The 7334-nt window shown below is 46.1% G+C and overlaps 1 non-coding gene across 1 annotated transcript; it reads right to left on the reverse strand.

Moving 5' to 3' along the window:
• Nucleotides 1–1896: 1896 nt before the first annotated feature.
• On the reverse strand, nucleotides 1897–1969 carry Trnak-cuu (transfer RNA lysine (anticodon CUU)). The gene has a single exon. It is a non-coding gene; the product is annotated as a tRNA-Lys (tRNA).
• Nucleotides 1970–7334: the final 5365 nt, after the last annotated feature.

A 7334-nucleotide genomic window follows, 5' to 3' on the forward strand; every position in this document is an offset into this window, starting at 1 on the left:
CTGGTTTATTAGCGCAGTGCTCTACCACTGAGCTAAAGAGGCGCGGCCTAGTGGTACTTTTGGGTACTTCGTCCTTACGGTCGTCTGCATCATCAAACTTCAGCTGACAACACTTCATATTACCGGCTAATATTTGCAGCTATGGCGACCCATTAATGCTTGGCTACACATCTGACACGTAACCGATGTGCTCTCCAAACAACAACACTTGCATTTCAGAACATGTCTTCCACACATGTCTACAAAATCACCTTCACATTCAAATACAGTTTCCTTGTGACTGACAGAGACGTAGGCAAAGTTTAAAGTTGCTATTTCCATTACATCTCGTTAATCAGAAAAACGGTAATTTACATCTGCAGCGGAACAAAATCCCGTTCCGCCCAGCCTGTGTCGCGAACCCACGACCCTAGGATTAAGAGTCTGACGCTCTACCGACTGAGCTAGCCGGCTACCTCGCTGAATACCTGCCGGATAGCACGTCACACAGTACTCGTTTGGTTGGGTGGTCCCATACAGAATCTCTCCATGCTGCCTAATGTTTTCCTAACGTCACACTCGTCACGTACTTCACTTTTATGTCATAATCATTTCTGAGAGGTAAAGAAATTGCATGACAGCATGCAGAGCTAGTGGCGTACAAATTAACACACATACTTTATGTGACTCAAAAGCCGAACGAGTTACTTTCTCGTCGTTGTTTTAGATGTGCAAGTGCCAGTCAAAACTCGCGGTGTCGGCACTCTGCTGACCATTTCGCTAGTTAACACCGGTCTTGTTGTGTGTGTTTCAAGCTCAAGAGCATTTCCAAGCAAAAAATGGTCAACAGCAACATTCAGACGGTTTCGTACTGCTCAATTGCTACATTAAAACGGTATGTTTCTTTTTCAGAACTGGAAAAAAACGAGCGTGACAACATTCGAACCTGTAATCATCAGATCCAAAGTCCGACGCCTTATCCGTTCGGCCACATGGTCACTGACTACAAACTATGTCATGTATACGACTCATCTCGAAACGCTCACAATCCTGAGGATTTGTGTTTTCGTTCTACACAGCCGCTGCCCCTTGCTCTTTCCCACCCATTCGTTACATTCAACCTCTTACGAGACCGACCAAATATAGACTGAGTAACAAGACCACACACTTTGTGCATTCGGAATCGAAGGCAGGGCGTCCCTCGCCGCATTTGCTACGATAGCCATTTGCTACTTCTGCAGAAGCGGCGGCGGCGACGACGACGACGACGACGACGACGACGACCGCGAGAGGCTCTGAGATATGTGAGAAATACATCTATAAAATGTAATTCAGACTGCCTCGTCCCACTTTATGCTGTACCGCTTTGGCAAATGCTTTATCTGCGCCATTCGCCTTAATCACATCTGAGAGTAATTCTTAAAAAAACGCCTGTCGCTAATTGTTCGTCATCACAGATACTGTTTGCTATACGGCCACGACGCGCAACTGATTTCCAAAATTCATCTTTCTTCTGTGAGGATGGAACTTCCGATGCCTGGTTTGTTAGAGCAGTGCTCTACCACTGGGCTAAAGAGGCGCGGCCCAGCGGTACTCTTGGATACTTCGTCCTTACGGTCGTCTGCATCATCAGACTTCAGCTGACAACACTTCATATTACCGGCTAATATTTGCAGCTATGGCGACCCATTAATGCTTGGCTACACATCTGACACGTAACCGATGTGCTCTCCAAACAACAACACTTGCATTTCAGAACATGTCCTCCACACATGTCTATAAAATTACCTTCACGTTCAAATACAGTTTCCTTGTGACTGACAGAGACGTAGGCAAAGTTTAAAGTTGCTATTTCCATTACATCTCGTTAATCAGAAAAACGGTAATTTGCATCTGCAGCGGAACAAAATTCCGTTCCGCCCAGCGTGTGGCTCGAACCCACGACCCTAGGATTAAGAGTCTGACGCTCTACCGACTGAGCTAGCCGGCTAACTCGTTGAATACCTGCCGGATAGCACGTCACACAGTACTCGTTTGGTTGGGTGGTCCCATACAGAATCACTCCATGCTGCCTAATGTTTTCCTAACGTCACACTCGTCACGTACTTCACTTTTATGTCATAATCATTTCTGAGAGGTAAAGAAATTGCATGACTGCATGCAGAGCTAGTGGCGTACAAATTAACACACATACTTTATGTGACTCAAAAGCCGAACGAGTAACTTTCTCGTCGTTGTTTTAGATGTGCAAGTGCCAGTCAAAACTCGCGGTGTCGGCACTCTGCTGACCATTTCGCTAGTTAACACCGGTCTTGTTGTGTGTGTTTCAAGCTCAAGAGCATTTCCAAGCAAAAAATGGTCAACAGCAACATTCAGACGGTTTCGTACTGCTCAATTGCTACATTAAAACGGTATGTTTCTTTTTCAGAACTGGAAAAAAAACGAGCGTGACAACATTCGAACCTCTAATCATCAGATCCGAAGTCCGACGCCTTATCCGTTAGGCCACATGGTCACTGACTACAAACTATGTCATGTATACGACTCATCTCGAAACGCTCACACCCCTGAGGATTTGTGTTTTCGTTCTACACAGCCGCTGCCCCTTGCTCTTTCCCACCCATTCGTTACATTCAACCTCTTACGAGACCGACCAAATAAAGACTGAGAAACAAGACCACACACTTTGTGCATTCGGAATCGAAGGCAGGGCGTCCCTCGCCGCATTTGCTACGATAGCCATTTGCTACTTCTGCAGAAGCGGCGCCGGCGACGACGACGACGACGACGACCGCGAGAGGCTCTGAGGTATGAGAGAAATACATATATAAAATGTAATTCAGGCTGCCTCGTCCCACTTTATGCTGTACCGCTTTGGCAAATGCTTTATCTGCGCCATTCGCCTTAATCACATCTGAGAGTATTTCTTAAAAAAACGCCTGTCGCTAATTGTTCGTCATCACAGATACTGTTTGCTATACGGCCACGACGCGCAACTGATTTCCAAAATTCATCTTGCACCTGTGAGGATGGAACTTCCGATGCCTGTTTATTAGAGCAGTGCTCTACCACTGAGCTAAAGAGGCGCGGCCTAGTGGTACTTTTGGGTACTTCGTCCTTACGGTCGTCTGCATCATCAAACTTCAGCTGACAACACTTCATATTACCGGCTAATATTTGCAGCTATGGCGACCCATTACTGCTTGGCTACACATCTGACACATAACCGATGTGCTCTCCAAACAACAACACTTGCATTTCAGAACATGTCTTCCACACATGTCTACAAAATCACCTTCACATTCAAATACAGTTTCCTTGTGACTGACAGAGACGTAGGCAAAGTTTAAAGTTGCTATTTCCATTACATCTCGTTACTCAGAAAAACGGTAATTTACATCTGCAGCGGAACAAAATCCCGTTCCGCCCAGCCTGTGGCGCGAACCCACGACCCTAGGATTAAGAGTCTGACGCTCTACCGACTGAGCTAGCCGGCTACCTCGCTGAATACCTGCCGGATAGCACGTCACACAGTACTCGTTTGGTTGGGTGGTCCCATACAGAATCTCTCCATGCTGCCTAATGTTTTCCTAACGTCACACTCGTCACGTACTTCACTTTTATGTCATAATCATTTCTGAGAGGTAAAGAAATTGCATGACAGCATGCAGAGCTAGTGGCGTCAAAATTAACACACATACTTTATGTGACTCAAAAGCCGAACGAGTTACTTTCTCGTCGTTGTTTTAGATGTGCAAGTGCCAGTCAAAACTCGCGGTGTCGGCACTCTGCTGACCATTTCGCTAGTTAACACCGGTCTTGTTGTATGTGTTTCAAGCTCAAGAGCATTTCCAAGCAAAAAATGGTCAACAGCAACATTCAGACGGTTTCGTACTGCTCAATTGCTACATTAAAACGGTATGTTTCTTTTTCAGAACTGGAAAAAAAAGGGCCGTGACAACATTTGAACCTGTAATCATGAGATCCGAAGTCCGACGCCTTATCAATTAGGCCATATGGTCACTGACGACCAGCTATGTCATGTATACGACTCATCTCGAAACGCTCACACCCCTGAGGATTTGTGTTTTCGTTCTACACAGCCGCTGCCCATTGCTCTTTCCCACCCATTCGTTACATTCAACCTCTTACGAGACCGACCAAATATAAACTTAGAAACAAGACCACACACTTTGTGCATTCGGAATCCAAGGCAGGGCGTCCCTCGCCGCATTTGCTACGATAGCCATTTGCTACTTCTGCAGAAGCGGCGGTGGCGACGACGACGACGACGACGACGACGACGACGACGACCGCGAGAGGCTCTGCGATATGTGAGAAATACATCTATAAAATGTAATTCAGACTGCCTCGTCCCACTTTATGCTGTACCGCTTTGGCAAATGCTTTATCTGCGCCATTCGCCTTAATCACATCTGAGAGTAATTCTTAAAAAAACGCCTGTCGCTAATTGTTCGTCATCACAGATACTGTTTGCTATACGGCCACGACGCGCAACTGATTTCCAAAATTCATCTTTCTCCTGTGAGGATGGAACTTCCGATGCCTGGTTTATTAGCGCAGTGCTCTACCACTGAGCTAAAGAGGCGCGGCCTAGTGGTACTTTTGGGTACTTCGTCCTTACGGTCGTCTGCATCATCAAACTTCAGCTGACAACACTTCATATTACCGGCTAATATTTGCAGCTATGGCGACCCATTAATGCTTGGCTACACATCTGACACGTAACCGATGTGCTCTCCAAACAACAACACTTGCATTTCAGAACATGTCTTCCACACATGTCTACAAAATCACCTTCACATTCAAATACAGTTTCCTTGTGACTGACAGAGACGTAGGCAAAGTTTAAAGTTGCTATTTCCATTACATCTCGTTAATCAGAAAAACGGTAATTTACATCTGCAGCGGAACAAAATCCCGTTCCGCCCAGCCTGTGTCGCGAACCCACGACCCTAGGATTAAGAGTCTGACGCTCTACCGACTGAGCTAGCCGGCTACCTCGCTGAATACCTGCCGGATAGCACGTCACACAGTACTCGTTTGGTTGGGTGGTCCCATACAGAATCTCTCCATGCTGCCTAATGTTTTCCTAACGTCACACTCGTCACGTACTTCACTTTTATGTCATAATCATTTCTGAGAGGTAAAGAAATTGCATGACAGCATGCAGAGCTAGTGGCGTCAAAATTAACACACATACTTTATGTGACTCAAAAGCCGAACGAGTTACTTTCTCGTCGTTGTTTTAGATGTGCAAGTGCCAGTCAAAACTCGCGGTGTCGGCACTCTGCTGACCATTTCGCTAGTTAACACCGGTCTTGTTGTATGTGTTTCAAGCTCAAGAGCATTTCCAAGCAAAAAATGGTCAACAGCAACATTCAGACGGTTTCGTACTGCTCAATTGCTACATTAAAACGGTATGTTTCTTTTTCAGAACTGGAAAAAAAAAACGGCCGTGACAACATTCGAACCTGTAATCATCAGATCCGAAGTCCGACGCCTTATTCATTAGGCCACATGGTCACTGACGACCAGCTATGTCATGTATACGACTCATGTCGAAACGCTCACACCCCTGAGGATTTGTGTTTTCGTTCTACACAGCCGCTGCCCCTTGCTCTTTCCCACCCATTCGTTACATTCAACCTCTTACGAGACCGACCAAATATAAACTGAGAAACAAGACCACACACTTTGTGCATTCGGAATCGAAGGCAGGGCGTCCCTCGCCGCATTTGCTACGATAGCCATTTGCTACTTCTGCAGAAGCGGCGGCGGCGGCGACGACGACGACGACGACGACGACGACGACCGCGAGAGGCTCTGAGATATGTGAGAAATACATCTATAAAATGTAATTCAGACTGCCTCGTCCCACTTTATACTGTACCGCTTTGGCAAATGCTTTATCTGCGCCATTCGCCTTAATCACATCTGAGAGTAATTCTTAAAAAAACGCCTGTCGCTAATTGTTCGTCATCACAGATACTGTTTGCTATACGGCCACGACGCGCAACTGATTTCCAAAATTCATCTTTCTCCTGTGAGGATGGAACTTCTGATGCCTGGTTTATTAGAGCAGTGCTCTACCACTGAGCTAAAGAGAAGCGGCCTAGTGGGACTTTTGGGTACTTCGTCCTTACGGTCGTCTGCATCATCAGACTTCAGCTGACAACACTTCATATTACCGGCTAATATTTGCAGCTATGGCGACCCATTACTGCTTGGCTACACATCTGACACGTAACCGATGTGCTCTCCAAACAACAACACTTGCATTTCAGAACATGTCTTCCACACATGTCTACAAAATCACCTTCACATTCAAATAGAGTTTCCTTGTGACTGACAGAGACGTAGGCAAAGTTTAAAGTTGCTATTTCCATTACATCTCGTTAATCAGAAAAACGGTAATTTACATCTGCAGCGGAACAAAATTCCGTTCCGCCCAGCGTGTGGCTCGAACCCACGACCCTAGGATTAAGAGTATGACGCTCTACCGACTGAGCTAGCCTGCTACCTCGTTGAATACCTGCCGGATAGCACGTCACACAGTACTCGTTTGGTTGGGCGGTCCCATACAGAATCTCTCCATGCTGCCTAATGTTTTCCTAACGTCACACTCGTCACGTACTTCACTTTTATGTCATAATCATTTCTGAGAGGTAAAGAAATTGCATGACAGCATGCAGAGCTAGTGGCGTACAAATTAACACACATACTTTATGTGACTCAAAAGCCGAACGAGTTACTTTCTCGTCGTTGTTTTAGATGTGCAAGTGCCAGTCAAAACTCGCGGTGTCGGCACTCTGCTGACCATTTCGCTAGTTAACACCGGTCTTGTTGTGTGTGTTTCAAGCTCAAGAGCATTTCCAAGCAAAAAATGGTCAACAGCAACATTCAGACGGTTTCGTACTGCTCAATTGCTACATTAAAACGGTATGTTTCTTTTTCAGAACTGGAAAAAAACGAGCGTGACAACATTCGAACCTGTAATCATCAGATCCAAAGTCCGACGCCTTATCCGTTCGGCCACATGGTCACTGACTACAAACTATGTCATGTATACGACTCATCTCGAAACGCTCACAATCCTGAGGATTTGTGTTTTCGTTCTACACAGCCGCTGCCCCTTGCTCTTTCCCACCCATTCGTTACATTCAACCTCTTACGAGACCGACCAAATATAGACTGAGTAACAAGACCACACACTTTGTGCATTCGGAATCGAAGGCAGGGCGTCCCTCGCCGCATTTGCTACGATAGCCATTTGCTACTTCTGCAGAAGCGGCGGCGGCGACGACGACGACGACGACGACGACGACGACGAC

Source organism: Schistocerca gregaria, unplaced genomic scaffold, assembly GCF_023897955.1.
Source record: "Schistocerca gregaria isolate iqSchGreg1 unplaced genomic scaffold, iqSchGreg1.2 ptg000077l, whole genome shotgun sequence".
NCBI lineage: Eukaryota > Metazoa > Arthropoda > Insecta > Orthoptera > Acrididae > Schistocerca > Schistocerca gregaria.